Consider the following 16,314-nt stretch of genomic DNA (forward strand, 5'->3'; position numbering starts at 1 on the left):
GATCCAATGAAGTACTATTTGGGAAGCACTTGACCCTCGGTCAGTAGCCAGGGAATGAGAGTTATTACATGGTAAACTGGTCACATGAATAAAGAAACCCATTAACTGCTGAAACCACTTACGACCACCTTACTTGATACAACTGACTAAACTAATTTCAACACCTAAGATTCTTACAAAAAAAAATACAGAAGTTTCCCGACTTACAGTGGTTTGACTTAGGATCTTTCGACTTTATGATGGTGCAAAAGCAGTGCGCATTCAGTGGAAACCATACTCCACATTTGGAGTACTGGGATCTTTTTTCAGACTAGCGACAGGCAGTATAACACTCTCCGGTGATGTGGGCAGCAGCGAGCCACAGCTCCCAGGCAGCCCCCCGATTACGAGGGTAAACAACCCCTACACTTACAAACATTCTGTTTTTCACTTTCAGTACAGATCAATAAATGTCTTATAAAATAAGCTTGGTGTTAGAAGATGTTGCCCGACGGTAGGCTAATGGAAGCGTTCTGAGCACTTTTAAAGCAGGTTCGGCTAAGCTGTGATGTTCCTATAGGCTGGGTGTATGACGTGCACTATTGACTTGATATTTTCAGCCTCCGAGGAGTTTACTGGGTCGCAACCCCACTGTTAGCGGAGGAAGTGCTGTATTGTCAGAGCACAGGATAAAACAGCACAGTCTTCTGTACATGTTTCTGTCTCTTGTGTTAAACTTGGTTTGCTGTCTGGATTTATAACTCACTCATCACCCCTACCCCCAATTTAGCCTCTTTTCTTTATCAATTTATCAATCACATTTTTGTTCCAGCATATGCACGGAATGTGGGATTTTGCCAGGCTTCATAAGGGAACTATGATGAAAGTACTCCCCAGACATTGAGATTTCAACCCCAGAGGATATGAAATTCTGTGATGAAATGAAGGTCCTTAAGGCATCACAAGCAGGACAGCAGTGTCACTCCGTGTCAGGGATCACGGGTTCTGTACCCTGTATTAAAACTGTGCTCCAAGGGGCGCCTCTGACAGAGACTACATAGAATGAGAACCCCCTGGAGTTGTGCAACAGCATAGCTCTGGTCCCCAAGCACAAGACATAAGGTCTACTCACTCAGACTTGGGCTCTAACCCCCCCTTACTTTTCATGAGTCAGACTCTGTCTTCCAAGCCTTCATTTATACTTGCTGTGGGAGAATGTGTTAATCCCTGGGTGATCTAGTCATGAGGAAGAATTGCAGAATCACCCATTCTGAGAGTCGAAAGACCTATCAGGTCACAGGCCAACCCTCTGCAGTGCCCCAGGGGAACTTGTCATCGCAGTTCCGATTTGCCTTTTGTTGGTGGGAAAACCACTTCCCAGGAGTGTTAGAATTCCCCCACCTGATGCGTCATTCTCCGAGCAGAAGGGTGGGGGAAACCAGGAGACATGAAGCAGACTTTGCCCTTGGCTGCCTCCACCAGCATCTGTGTTTGAAGCACCTAGGTGTGACCCGCAGGATTTCCAGAAGATGTGGGAGAAAGTAGTGATGTCGCCACTCAAGGTGCAGTGAGAAGGAAAAGGATGAACCCAACACCAGTGGAGGGAGATAATGGAAAGAAATGAATCCAGGCACCCTAACCAAGAGGATCTTCTTTTGCTTTTTACTTTCCCTTGCCCACACCCCACTTGCTTCTTCCACAACAGTATCATAGAAAAAGCACTTTAGAGCTAAGTCATCGACAAAATTACCTCGTCCTGCAGCTCTCAGTTTGCAGATGAGGAAACGAGTCCCAGATGTCAGGCAGTACAAAGCATCCAGGAAAGATAATCGATCCAGAAGTCACTTAGGCTTTCAGCTGCCTGTAGAAGGAGAGAGAAATGTATTCAGGTCAGAGTAAGTGGTATTTTTAACTCCATTATATAGATAAAGAAGCTAAAGGTAAATGTAAATGGTGATGCATTTCTTCTCTGGTTCTTACACTGCTCTGCTGGGTTGGGCAATGCATCGGGGCTTGAGCTAAAAACCAGAGCCGGCTTCCATCAAGCAGTTCCCCAAAATGGAAACTGGTAGGTGCAGGGGAAACACGTAGTCCCATCTTTTGAATCTTGAGGTGGAAGGAAAGCCAGCGTCCAACCAGTAATGTTGAATCTACTTTAATATTTCACCGTTGTTTCTTTCTCTGCACGCACACGGGCACACAGTCACTCCCACGGCAAGTGGCAAGAACAGACATCTGCAAGGAGGACATTTTTTTATATAATACCTGTGCCCATCTTTCTCAATTTCACATTTTCTCCTTCCGTAAATTAAGGATTATGATGATGTCCTTCACACAGCATTGTTGTGCAGTAAAATAAAATAATGAAGTGTAACTGCTCTTAAACCACGAAGCAGTAATTCTTCAGTGATTTGGTTCAAGATCTTTCTTAAGAATTCGATGACTGCTGCAGACCCTCACCAAAATTCCCACATGTAGACATGAAGTTTTGCACGTAATTTCAGAGGGTTCAGAGACCCTCTGAAGACCTCAGCTTAATACCTCCTCTAAAAGTGCTTACCAAATGTGGAATATTCCGGTCTGAACATTCCAGCCTGAAAATTCCAGAATTTTCCCAACGTGGCATGAACTAGGTGTGTGGCGTTCATTTATCTGATAAATCCTTACTTGGCCCTTACTAGGTGCTGGGTCTCTAGGGCTGCAGACATCCTTATCTTTTAGGAGTTAACAATCCTAAGGGTGTATTAAGGCCGAAGAGTTCCTTCACATGCGTTGTCTCAATTGAGAAGGTCACTTCACTCTGGCCTCTGGCTTTATAGCTCCTGTCTGGTTACTCTGGTCAGTTAGAGGGCAGTGTGGTCACAGCTAACTTGAGACAGGGAACCTGCACAAAAATGTCGAGGGACGTTTCCCAGCTCTATGAAGGTGTTCTTTTCCCCAGAAAGATCTGGGTGCACACAAGCAAAGGGAAGCTGTGTTCGGCTTTGTGTGAAACACTACTCCTCACAGTCCTGGGGTCTCCGCGTAAGAACCCTTCGTGCCAGGAAAAGGACATCTGCAAACATCTGCCATTCTTCCACATTCTACTAAGTAGAATCTTGTAGATTATTGCTGCCAACCTAGAGAATCAAATATTTCTGGTCATATAACCCCAAATCAGATGCAGGCATTTTCACTATGAGCAAAGGTTTTCTTTTTTCCCTAATTTTCTTTCGTTTTAAATTCCTGCCATCTAGGTTAGAGTAATTTAATTACTCTACCATTTTCTAGTTTGAAGAATCAGAAAAAAGCATATTTCCCTTATCTGAAAATAAGGATAATAATCATGACTTCTGCAATTAGTTGTGAGATTACATGGGATTTTTTTTTTGCCATTCTAATTCCTTTAGTTTTTTATTTCTTTAATTTTTTTTATTTAAATTCGATTTAGTTAACATACATTATTAGTTTCAGGGGTAGAATTTAGTGATACATCAGGTGTATACAACACCCAGTGCTCATTATATCAAGTGCCCTCCTTACTGCCCATCCCCCAGTTACCCCATCCCCCCACCTCCCCTCCAGCAACCCTCGTTTTGTTTCCTAGAGTTCAGCGTGGCTTATGGTTTGTCTCCCTCTCTCTTTTTATCTTATTTTTCTTCCTTTCCCCGTGTTCATCTATTTTGTTTCTTAAATTCCACATATGAGTGAAATAATATGGTATTTGTCTCCCTCTGACTGACGTAGAAATAAGTCAGCATAGCCTAGTACCCTCTAGTTCCATCCACATCATTGCAAATGGCAAGATTTCATTCTTTTTGATGGCTGAGTAATATTCCATTGTATATATGCACACCACATCTTCTTTATCCATTCATCTGTTGATGGACATCTGGGCTCTTTCCATATTTTGGCTGTTGTGGACATTGCTGCTGTAAACATGAGATATTTTTAATCAAGTACTCACAATGATTCTGGCACTTAGTGATAGCTCAACAAATGGTAACGGTTGTGATCATCATGACCCCATTCTCAACAGCTGTATCCTTAGCTACGGCCAGAGGCCCGTGATTTTACCAGCAATGCGAAACATGTTTTGCTGTAGCTGCTACTCTCCAGATTATCATTTTAAAAATTTGGCCACTAAATTTGTCTGCAGAGATGTTAATTTTTGTGACGACTGAGGCTTGATTTTCCAAGCTCCGGATTGAAAGGCATATTAATTGAGTTTTATAGGGGAAGCAGGTAGGATTTGGAAAAAGCTGGTAAGATGTGATAAAAGGTGAGGCTTGGAAGTTAAATTAGAAGTGAAGAAACAGAGAGAGATGATGGATCCTCACCGAGAGGGCCTAGAAGACACTTAGGAAAAGGCGAGAGTAGAAGGCAGCAAATGGGTGCCCTTTCCCTTATGAGGAGGGAATTAGGGCCAATTGTCTCATTTCATTTGGGATGGGTTTAACTAGAAACTGGACTGCAAGAATAAAACAAAATTTCTACACAGAGAGGGATTTGGAAGTGGTGACATATGCTAAGGAGAACTGATGTGTTCTCATAAAATCCTGTCCTATCCACCTAGACTCAATGGCTGCCTTTCCTATGCGCATGTCGTTTGTAACAAGTGTTTTCCACATGGAAGTAAGGTTTCATTCCCTGCAAACAGCAGAGGAAGGTTCTGATGCATTTGGAGAGGAAAGAAATGGAAGAGGACAGTTGGTGAGAGCTGTGGTGCTGACAACATGACCTCAAGAGGGCCCTTTTCTGTCTTGGCCCAAGTCCAACCCATGAATGAAAACACTGGAAGTGACCAGCCACAGGAATTCAGGAACTGCTGGGGAGCTCATTCATTGGTGAACCCGTCCCGCCCCCACACACACACCCTCTGGTCTGGACACAGATACGTGAATTACCGCTGTGGCAATGCTAACAGACCCTTGCTGACCAAAGGTCCATACAACTGCCAACGACTGAAACGTCCTCCTGTGCACTCTCAGACCCAGGCTCTCCTGCACTCCCCCCTCCGGTCTGCTCTGCCTTGCCAGCTGATTTTGCATTGTCTCGCTGGGCCTACGTGCAGAGGTCCTCAGAGACAATACTTAGATTCACGTCTGGAATGCTTCAACACACCATCAAACCAACTCCCCCTCTCACTTTTGCCTAAGGGAGAGATTCACAAATGCCCAGGGAGCCCTCCGGCCACCAATGAGCAATGAATGTCTCCTGTCTTTAATTACGGACCAAGGCAAACAAAGCCTTCAGTGAACTGCTGCCTTCCCTTCACCTCTGACCCGTGGCCTGACACGTGGCCGGGAGTGTTTCCAGATGGAAATTGTTCGTGAAGATCCACAGTTAACAGGACATTTATTTGTGACCTAAGAGAAGCTTAGGTCTTGGGCTTGATTTTGGTTTAGTAGATGAGTCCCATTCTGTGTGTGAGACCTTGTGTTTGCATGTGGCTTGGCCTCTGGAAGAGGAAAGAAACTGTCCCCTCTCGAGTTCCTTTACGAGCTCCTGGGTCAAAAGGAGGATGGGGAAGCCAGTCCAAATATTAGGGCCCAATGGTCTGGGAAGGAGCCCAACGCCCAAATAAACATTTGCACTTGGGTCCAAAGCCTTGCTCAGCTGCGTGGTCACACACCTACTTCTCCCCGTGTGCTGACATCCCAGAGCTCATAAAGACAACCTCTTTTATCTCACAAGACCCCGCCAACCAAATATTCATCATCTGCCTGTCCTCGATCTGGACACTTCATTGCTCTAAATCCAGGTCGGTTGGAGTTTCACCAACATATTCCCAAACAATCGAGCCAAAGTGCCCATGGCGTGCGTGAGCCTGGACAAGCTCAGGGGAGAAGGATGCCGGAGAACCAGACTTCCTCATCCCCAAGATTTCCCAAGCCAAAAACTCACGTGGAAAACTGTACATCCACTCTCAGCTTTCTGGGTGTGCAGTTCTGCCCACAGCCTGCTGCTTTGGAAAATTTTCCCATCAACCCCCTGTGTTTTGTTCCATCTCTACACTGTGATCTTTCGCCGCTCTGTTCAGTAAGTGTCTGGGCAGACGGATGCAAATCGATGAAACACACATGGGTTATATAAAACGGAGATTAAGAGCCCTGCTGGCTGGGCTGTGCTTGACCGGTGATCGCCACAAGTGTCCTCGTGGTTTAGAAGAGAAAGATAAATTAACCCATAGAATCTGTGGTTGCATTTTGGTCCCTTTGTTTTCTTAGCTTCTCCTATAATTTCACAAGCTTGACTTCACTTTCAAGTATTCCAACATAGCATTTTAGAGAGAGAAGCAGGATCATCGATTTGTAAGTGGAAGGCTGGGCCGACAAGAAAGACAGGCTGGAGCCTCACAGCCGAGACTCCCCAGCTGTGTCCAGAGGCTCCTATCTCCTTCAGCAGAAGGTGCTTCCTCTGGGCAATGTTCTCATTACATCAGCAATGTATTTTTCCAGATACCAGTCTCCCTTGGGATGTAGAAACTGTCTGGGGAAACATTTATCATCCCCAAGCAGGAGTTTAGATCTTTGTTTGCCCATTACATTTTCTTCTAACTTCCCCCGTGTGTGTGTGTGTGTGTATGTGTGTGTACCCTTTTCCTTAGAGATTATCAATTAGTAAGACTTTGCGGATTTAGTTCGACATTTATTTGTTACTATTTTTAATGCAAATGTTAAGTGGCTGTCTCTGAGAATCTGTGACTTTCCTGCGATATTTTATTTCCAGGAGCAATGATTCTCTTGGCTCAGGCACACGCACATGCACACAGGCACACACACACACACACACACACACACACACACACACGAATACACTAGGTTATGAGACTATAGAAACACACTTAGGGAAAATGCTGGGCGGTGTACAAAATCCTTTTATGTTATTATGGGAATACTGTGACAAAGCTCGTATTCCTGTACCCACTTCACAAACAGAAAACTTATTCAGAGATATGAAGTGACCTGCTAATATCACACGGCTCCTGTGTCCCAGAGCTAAAATGAGAAATCAAAAGTAAAAATCTGACTTTTCAATCCAGGAACTTGCCAGTATATGCTATGAGGCTCCTTATGGAAGATGAGCAAAGAAAGGTAATGTTAAAATTCAAGTCCCATTGGGCTAATCAGGGATCTGATCGCCCGCAGAGAAGAGTGGCCTCAGCACAAAACAGTAACTGGTCCAATTCCAGTAAGCTGGAGTCAAGGTTGGTGAGGCCTTGTAGCAAAAACATGGAGACCAGCAGCCTTGTGGTACCCCGGACCTCCTCCCCAAGGCTCCTCACACACCAGTGTGCACCTGTCCCCTTTCCCCCAGGTTCTGGTAGAGCTCAACCCTCTCGGATTGGCCAATCAGCAATCCTGGACCTTGAGAAGAAGACGCTGTGTCTAGGTAAATGTGTTCATTTCTGAGAGCTACCGTAACAAATCACCACACACTGGCTGCTTCGACAACTGAAATGTGTCGTCTCAGAGGGCTAGAGCTAGAATTTCAAAACGAGATGTAGACAGCTTGGCTCCCTCTGAGGTCCAAACAAGGGAAAATCTTTTCCGTGCCTCACTCCTTGGCTTCTGGTGATTTGCTGGCTGACTGTGGCTTCCCTTGGCCTGTGATGCATCACTCCAATCTCGGCCTTCTTCGTCACACGGCATTCTCCCCGTGTGCGTGTCTCTCTGTGTCCAAACTCCTTTTTATAAAGGACACCAGTCGTTCTGGAATGCGGCCTACCCTAACCACTTCATCTTAATTTGATCATCTGTAAGGATCGACTTACGAAGAGGGTCACAGTCACAGGTGTTGGCGGTTAGGATCTCAGCATCTTTTGGGGGACACAATTCAATCCGTAACAGTAAAGACAGTGGTACTGCTTGAAAACCATCTTCTACTCTGAAACCGTCATCCCTGACATACCCATTTTGGTTTCACCTACCTCAAACATAATGATTAACTTCCTTTTATAAAGATCAACTTCATCCCATTCAGTTTTTAATTTCTGTATTTTGACAAACTCCCCTTTGGATATAGTATGGTATACTCCCACCGCCACCCCCCCCAAAGATAAATGCTCTCCTAAAATACAAAGTTGCTATCGTTATGGGCATGTATGACTCCTCTCTTACTTGAGCTATAAATCCTGTTCACTCACATCATGGAGAACAAGTAACATACGTAAAATGGATCAAAATCTGTAATATTATTATTATTATTATTCAGAAGGAGGCCTTGTTCAAAGTTTTTTTCTAACACGATTCTGAGAAAGTTCTACAAGTTGTATTTTCCAAAGGATTTAACCTTATCTTTCAGATTTATTTTTTAAAATCAATTGCTTTCATATTTTCTATAGTAAAAGAAAGATTTTTTTTAAATGGCGGGGGCAGGAGAGGGGGGAAGGGGAAGAAAAAGAGAGAGAAGAGGAGGAAGAGGAAGCCCATGAAAGGGTTGGCAAGTAAGTGCTCTGGCTACAGTTGTCTGTACTGGTGCGTTTACCCCAAAGCTGGAAAACGTTTTGAAGCTCTGTCTGCTGTCTGGTCTCTGGGCTCAGAAGTGCCTGCATCATCCCTGTCCTAGCCAGACCCTGGGAATGACTTGCTTCTTACAAAGCGGTCTGCACCAGGACCCAGCCAAGTCTAAATTCTCTCTCTCTTTTTTTTAAATTTGCATTAGCATTTTTCTCAGCTCAGATTCACAGGTGAAAGTCTAAGAAAACATCCAATGTAGCTTTCTTCATCACACGGCTTCCCTATAGCCTGAGAACCTTATCTGTTTGCCTTATACATCCCCATGTCTCGGGGAAAGACAGTATTTCATTACATACACCTCACAGAGCCTCTCTCTGCACGCCTTCTTCAGAGGCCTCCCGTGCACCGCCACAGGAGGGCTGGGGCCTGCGAGGACAGTAGTTTAGGCTTCCTCCACAGAGAGAGAACGCTTAGCTGGGGCCCGGAACCCCAACTCTGTCCACTCCCATTCGTGTGTGGATCACACCCCTCTGATTCCCAGTCTGTTTTCCCTGGCTCTGAGCATAGAGGCAAACAATTACAGTAAACAGGTGAGTACTTACCTTCTTGCTACCCGGACTGAATTGGTGAAAGTCAGAGACCAGTGCCGGGTGGAGACAAGTGGGAAATTCAGGGCTCTGACACAGTTACTCAAAGTGCAGTCTGAGAACCACTTTTAGCAGAATCAACCGAAAGCTTCTTAGTAAAAATCAACCAGGATTCCCAGGTTCTGCTTCAAACCATCATCAGAAATTCTTGGAGTGCGGACTAAGGAATCTCATTCTTATTGTTTCCCAGGGGCCTTCAACGCACAGTAAGGTATGAGAGCCACTGAGTGACCCAAATGCATGAGAGCAGCCGAGGCTTATGTGAATATGGATCCTAACATGTACCTACATGTCCCTTGAGGATCCAGAAAATCAGTGACTTGTCATGCCAGTTTAGAGAAAGTTGGACTTCGGATAGGGTCTTCCTTGGCTCCTGACTTCTCTGCAAATTGTGTCTCTGTATCTCAGTGCTTTCTTCAGCACTTTGCCTACCCTCCATGCTATTGGACTGCTGTGATCGATTTCCCTGAATTCCTTTCTCAGGCAGAGACAAGGGCTTATTATCTCTGTGGCTTGCTATATCCTTGCCTGGCAGGGCTCCTGCCTCATAAACCTTTGTTGATTAAATAAATAAACATAGCTGCTTTACCCCCCAGCAACTTAGCAAGCAAAGGATTTGTGTTTGATCTCAGTAAACTATTGGGATTTACGACAGCCCAGGTTTAAGATGAGGCCGGGTCCTTTAGCTTTATTCCTAATATCCCCAAACAGTAGAATTTCATCACAAATGCTACCCCCATCATTTTTTTCTTCTTCTTTCTTTTTTTTTCTTTTTTCTTTTTTCATGTATAGGTTGCACACGATGTGACATTAGTTTCAGGTGTACAACCCAGCGATTCCACTTCCCCATCCCTTGGGCTGTGCTCACCGCAAGGGTAGCTCCCAGCGGCCACCATGCAGACGCCATTACAACACCACTGGCTGTACTCCTTATGCTGTGCCTTTCATCCGGGTGCCTTAGCCATTCAGTGACTAGAAGCCTGTCCCTCCTACTCCCCTTCACCCATTTTGCCCATCCCCCTTCCCCTCCCCTCTGCAACCACTAGTGTCTTGTCTGTAGTTCCAGGTCTGGTTCTGCTTTTGCTTTTTCCTTTGTTCTGTGTTCTGGATTCCACGTCATCCTCGAGGTGGAAATTTGTTTCTGCACTCTTTTCTTCCCCCTCCTTCGAAAGGAGATGTTGCTAGCAGGTAGCAGGAAGGGGCCCAAATGGCCATACTAGAAAGAGAGCTGCAAATGGCGTTTAGTTGCCTATAGATTCAGTACTCAAGCCACCTCTCCACCTCGCCAAGGTCTAGAAGCGCCTACCAGAGGCACTAGGAGGGGGCGGCTCTCTGAATCTTGCTGCTCCGAGCGCGCAGGGCCCACAGGCTCAGCAGCGGAGGAAGGCCAGGGCCGGGAGCCGGGAGAGCCGCTGGGGCCTGACCGCTCCTCCCTCCCTGTGGAGTGCTCCCGGGCTCTCAGGTCAGCTCTGGGACCGGCTGGGAGGCCTGGGTGGCGCCAGGCGATTGCAGGAATGAGATCTGCTGCAGGGGTTTCTCCGAACTGGCTCTTGCTGCAGACTTAAACGCCCTGCCTAGTGACCCTTCGGGGATGGTTTAGTGGTTTCGGAAATTAATAACGTCAGAGACAAACAAATCTGATCATCAGTGGCGGTGCTAACAAGCGCTCTATCTGCGGGAAACTGAGATGGGACAGGAAAGCGCAGAGTGGTTTAGCAACATCTGGTTTGAGATGTGCTGGCCGAAGAAGGGCCAGGACCAAACACACGAGGAGGAATATGGGGTCCTGGGAAAGGGCACTGCACGCGGGGCTGGGGGTGGTTTTCAGGGCTTTTTTTCTGTTTTCATCTTTAAAAAGAAAAAAAAAACCTGAAATAAAGCTGACTTGAAATAATTTCAGTCATGTGTATATCCGAAATCTGGCACATTCTTTGTCCTCTTTATTTCAAAGAACACTGTCAATTTATAAGGCCCAAACCCCATGGTGTTTTTAATTTAAACAGAGGGTTGTGCCAAACCTAGCCCTAAGAGAAATATTTTCATTATCCAGCTCCCTGACTGACTCCACAGCCCGGGCGTGGTCGCGCTCTCCGGTTCAGCAAGGCTCTGGCTGCCCGGAAGCCAACCCCGGCGCGGGCTTTGCAGAGTGAAAACACTGCGCATGCCCACATCTGATACGTGAAGCACGCCGTAGCGAGGGGGTTGCAGAGGCAGGAGAGCCAAATCGAGATTTATAGTTAATAGTGTTATCTGTGATATAATGCAAAGGAAGGTTTGAATCATAACAATTCCTAATAATTATGAGAATCACAGCTATCAATTACAGATCACTGACTCTTGCAGCGATCTCCCTGGTGGCTCGGGAGATCTTGCAACAACCTCGGGAGGAGACACATCATCATCATCATCATCATTATCATCATTTACAACTGAAGCAGAGGAGCAGACAGATCAAAGACAGGTGGCTGGGCTTCTCCTTTAGTCAGATGCATGGTGGGTCCACACCCTTAGAAAACAAGCTTCCAGAACCCAGGTCTAATCTCTTTCCCCCCAGAGATGAAAAAGGTGAGTAGCCCTGGAAGCAAATCACACAGAAGGGCATGTAGATGACAGTCTAGAAAGACTAGTGAGTCAAAAAGTCTGGGCTGAAGATGCAGAGCGTGCGGGCTGAAGGTGTGACCTGAATTTGCTCTAGCCCGGAGCGCTCTGGGGGCACAAAGGTCTTGGAAAGAGGCCAGGAAACCTAAATGACAGATTTGGCAGGTTTTTGGCAGCCTCTCGCAGCCCTTCTCCTAATTGTACATTTTTATAACGTCATGCAATTCATATGCGTGAAATCTGGTTTATCCTAAAGGTGGAGTAGAATGAGCCAAAAAAAAAAAAAAAAAGTTCTTATAAAACTGGGTATAATGAAATTTTGACTTAAAATTCAACCCACAGAATAATTATTTTAGCTATGTTTTCCTCTAGCTAAGAAATTAACAGAATTCATGTATTTTTCTACAGTTGAATGGTGAGGGACCCATTTATTTCTTATTGCCAAATTAGTGACAGCCCAGAATTCATACTGACTTTATGAAAATGGGCACTTATTTCTCAAGTAAGGTGTTTAAGTATGCCTCATTGCTTTGCTATAAAATTTGCCCTGAAAAATTCTCAGAGCTGTCAGAGCTGTCACAGTTTGGAACACAGCTCTTTTGCAGAGATACCGAGCTCCCCGGCAGCGATGCCAAAGGCTGAGATCCCGAAGCATAGAGTAACTGCACAGAAAAAGCTCCTGGGCCAAAGCACATGAGTAACCAGAATCAGAAACCCCAGTGACTGCTATTGGAGAATGCACTCTTGAAGAACAGGCCTTATTTAAATGTGGACGGGGGAGTTACCTATACAGTTGGAGTGTGGATGGATCTGGGCAAGAATCCCCGTTGTTATATAAACTTCCCTGTGTTCTAATCTAAATCTTTCTTTGTCAATCAGTGGGACTAGGGAGGAAAGAGAGTAGGAAAAGGAAGAAGATAGCGAAGCAAAATCTCTTTCTATACGACGGTGCATAGGTCAACATTTCAATTTATGGAAAGTCCCTTTCTGCTCTTAGACCGTATTTCTGAAGTATTTGTGATTTATGGGTTTTTATATCTGTTGTATAAGCCAAATATTAATTTATTCTCTGAATTCACATTCCTCCGATTATGCCTCACCCTCTAAGTTGATCCAGTTGGGATCTCCCACCAGCGTTGTGGAAAGTCCAGCTTCCTGAGGGTAAATCTTTCCCTGCCAAATACTGATTCAACTGCACCCTATCTTAGAAAATAGGAAGGAAAGGATAATGATTCATACACCTGGATGTAAAACTCAAAGAATCTAGGCCAGTCTAAGAGTACAAAATAGTCACAGTTCACCCTTGACGCTGCATAGAACCTTCACCTTTTCTTAATTATGGGCAAGTTTAACAACAGGCACTGCTTTTGTATTTGGCAAGTGGCCTTGGGGCCAATGGTAGTGATTATACTCGCTCCTTTCTAATCTTTCTCAAGGATAGAAATGCATTCTGTCCGAAGAAGCTTACGCTGAAGACACTTAAGTATATTGCAAAAGAAACAGAAGATAGATTCTTAGCCTTAAGGAGCTTATGGTCAAGCTAAGAAAATCTGGAAAATGCATAAGGCTTAGGAGCCAAAGGAAGAAAAACCTCCAAAAGGCATAAAAGAGAGAAGACAGAAAGGTAAGCCAAGAGGCAGTCTCATGCAATGAGTCAGGAAGCCTAGACAGAAAGGCTTTGACAGGAGGCAGTGTCGTGTCCCATAGGAAGTTCGGAGAAACTGACTCCTCTATAAACATAGAGGTTCTTGCTAGTGAAAGATGCCTCCACCATGCACGGTAATAAGGAACTCATTATTCACATGGAGCCATTATGCTTTTCTAAATAAGGACTTATGCTTTTCCCCCCTTTTCTTTCTTCTTTTCTTATAAAACAACCCAAAATACGCAGCATCTAGCTTGAAGTTTATATCCAGCTCTAAAATTTAGACTCAGAATTTATGGTATTTCTTTTCTCTTGTTTTCTAACAAAGGGACATTTAGTATGGTATCATAAATCAGACCACTCTTCTCACAACTGTGAATAGTTAGAAGAACAGAAAGGCCAACGCCACTCTGGTTCCCGATTACTAGAAACAGCGCTTTCCTTCTCGGTTTAGCTTTATGCGATTTCTTTCAATCGCGTTCCACGCTTTTCTTCCAAAGGATGCTGGCTTGTGGTAACCCTCGCATACATCATATTCTTAATTTGTTATTTGATGCCATCTGTTTAACATAATAAGAATTTAGAGTCCTGTCAAATCAGCTGAATTCATCCGATGCCCCTCTAAGGAATATATGGCACTATTCTATGGGGCAGAAATCATGGGTGCTCAATCCTTCAAGTAGTTTCAGATGGGAAACATGTGTTTTACCCTGGTATAGATGTTAGGTGTTCCATATCATTGCTCACCTCCACCCCTGCTTTTTCTGGTAAATGGCGTGGCTTCTGGCAAGTTCAGACCACTTGACGCACCCTAGAAAGGATATTTTAAAAGCACAGGAGTCAGCAGAATCTTGTGGAGAGCTCTGGATTTGCATGCCATGATGCAACCGAACTGCTTCCTTGAAAATAGGGTTCATTTATGTACCCCCCTAAATTCATATGCTGAAGTCCTAACTCACAATACCTCCAAATGTGACCTTATTTGGAAATAGGGTCTTAATAAATGTAATCAAGTTAAAATGAGGTCATTAGGATGGGTCAATGCCAACATGACTATGTCCTTGCAGAACCGGGAAATTTTGACACAGACACAGAGAGAAAACACCATGTGGACATTCTGCACGCTGGCACTCCAGGTCTAGGGACCACACTTTGAGAACACCTGATGAATAATCTGACCTTTCTGCTTCAGTGTTCACTGATTACTCATCAACAAACTTTCAGGTTCCCCAAATTTTGTTTGTTTGTTTATTTATTTATTTATTTATTTATTTATTGAGTATAGTTGACACAAAATGCTGTATTAGTTTCGGGTATACAACTTAGTGATTTCATGAGTTTATACATTATGCTACATTCACCACAAGTGTAGCTACCATCTGTCCCATTACATCGCTTTACAATATCATTGACTATATTCATTATGATGTGCCTTTTATTCCCATGATTTCTTCACTTATTCATTTCATAGCTGGAAGCCTATATATTCCTCTCCCCTTCATCCATTTGGCTCACTCCTTGGTCCCCTCCCCTCTGGCAGCCATCAGTTTGTTCTCTGTATTTATAGGTCTGATTCTGCTTTTTGTTTGTTTATTCTTTTTTTTTTAGACTCCACTTGTGATTGGAATCACATGGTATTTATCTTTCTCAGTCTGACTTATTTCACTTAGCATAATACCCTCTAGGTCCTTTCATGTCGTCTCAAATGGCACAATCTCATCCTTTTTCGTGGCTGCATAATATTTCATTGACTATATCTATGTATATACCACATTTCCCTTATCCATTTGTCTATCAATGGACACTTGGGTTACTTCCATATCTTGGCTATTATAAATAATGCTACAACAAACATATGGGTGCACATATCTTTTCAAATCAGTGTTTTTGTTTTCTTTGTAAATACCCAATAGTGGAATTATTAGATCATATATTCCTACTTTTACCAAAATTGATATTTTTAAGAGGGCTCTGACCCAAATCCTCTTTTTGCTTTAGCTACATAGGTCCGTGACCATCATATATATTGGAATACTTAGGGTAATTAATCCAATGAGCTGTGGCCAATGAAAGATTGGGTATATGTCCCCACATTTAGCTACTTAGTGCCCCACCTATCTTCTGTAGATTTTATAAGTGGAGCCATGGGTCAAGGATTCTGTCATGTGTCTAGTTTACAAAATGTGAGCCCACACTTTATTTATAAGTCAGGTATTTGTCACAGTGAGGTCTCAAATGTTGATTTCATACTATACATTATTAAGAAGTACAGCATTTCAGAATCATACTGAACAGCATCATTCTAAGGGGAAAGCACCTTCATAGTTCTAACTCGGGTTACCCAGGACTCTCATCTCACAGAGATTCTTCAGGTAAAACTATGGTGGGCGATGGCAGACTTGTAGCTTTGATGGCAAGGGGATGACCCAGTTGCAGCAATAGCATCAGAAGAGACAGAATCTATATGGGACATTTGTAGGTGTTTTAACATGTCAGTACATTAACCGAGTGTGTCTTTACAAGTAGACTGTCTGGTTTTTTTTACAGCATACTGAATCTTGGTTTTCCCCTGGGCCAAGCGTAGAGCTATAGACATAGTGCATAGACATAGTACTTGACTAAGAATGAATGGTCATTATCCTTTATATTTGTGTAGTAACTTACAATCTTTCCATTGGTACCATCTCTGTCACCATCATAATGTAGGAAATTTGCTCTGAAGAGATTTTTCATCTTTTATGGTTCCAGCTGACATCCTTGTGGCCCAGTACACAATTAAAGAAAAATCTAACTGCTAAAAAGAAGTTCAAAATATAACTTCTTTACTTATTTCTGAAGAACTATGCAGGGAATCTACTGACCATGGTGACCCCTTCTTTAAATTTCCTTGTGTCTCTCCACTGCTTTCCTTTTCCCAAACCTATCTGACACTCCCAAGGAGACTTCTTTCTCACACCTCCAGCCCACATGCCTCTCATCCTTCTCTATCCTTCTCCCTTTGCTC

The sequence above is a fragment of the Ursus maritimus genome, unplaced genomic scaffold, assembly GCF_017311325.1.
Source record: "Ursus maritimus isolate PB19 unplaced genomic scaffold, ASM1731132v1 scaffold_4, whole genome shotgun sequence".
In the NCBI taxonomy this organism is placed as follows: domain Eukaryota; kingdom Metazoa; phylum Chordata; class Mammalia; order Carnivora; family Ursidae; genus Ursus; species Ursus maritimus.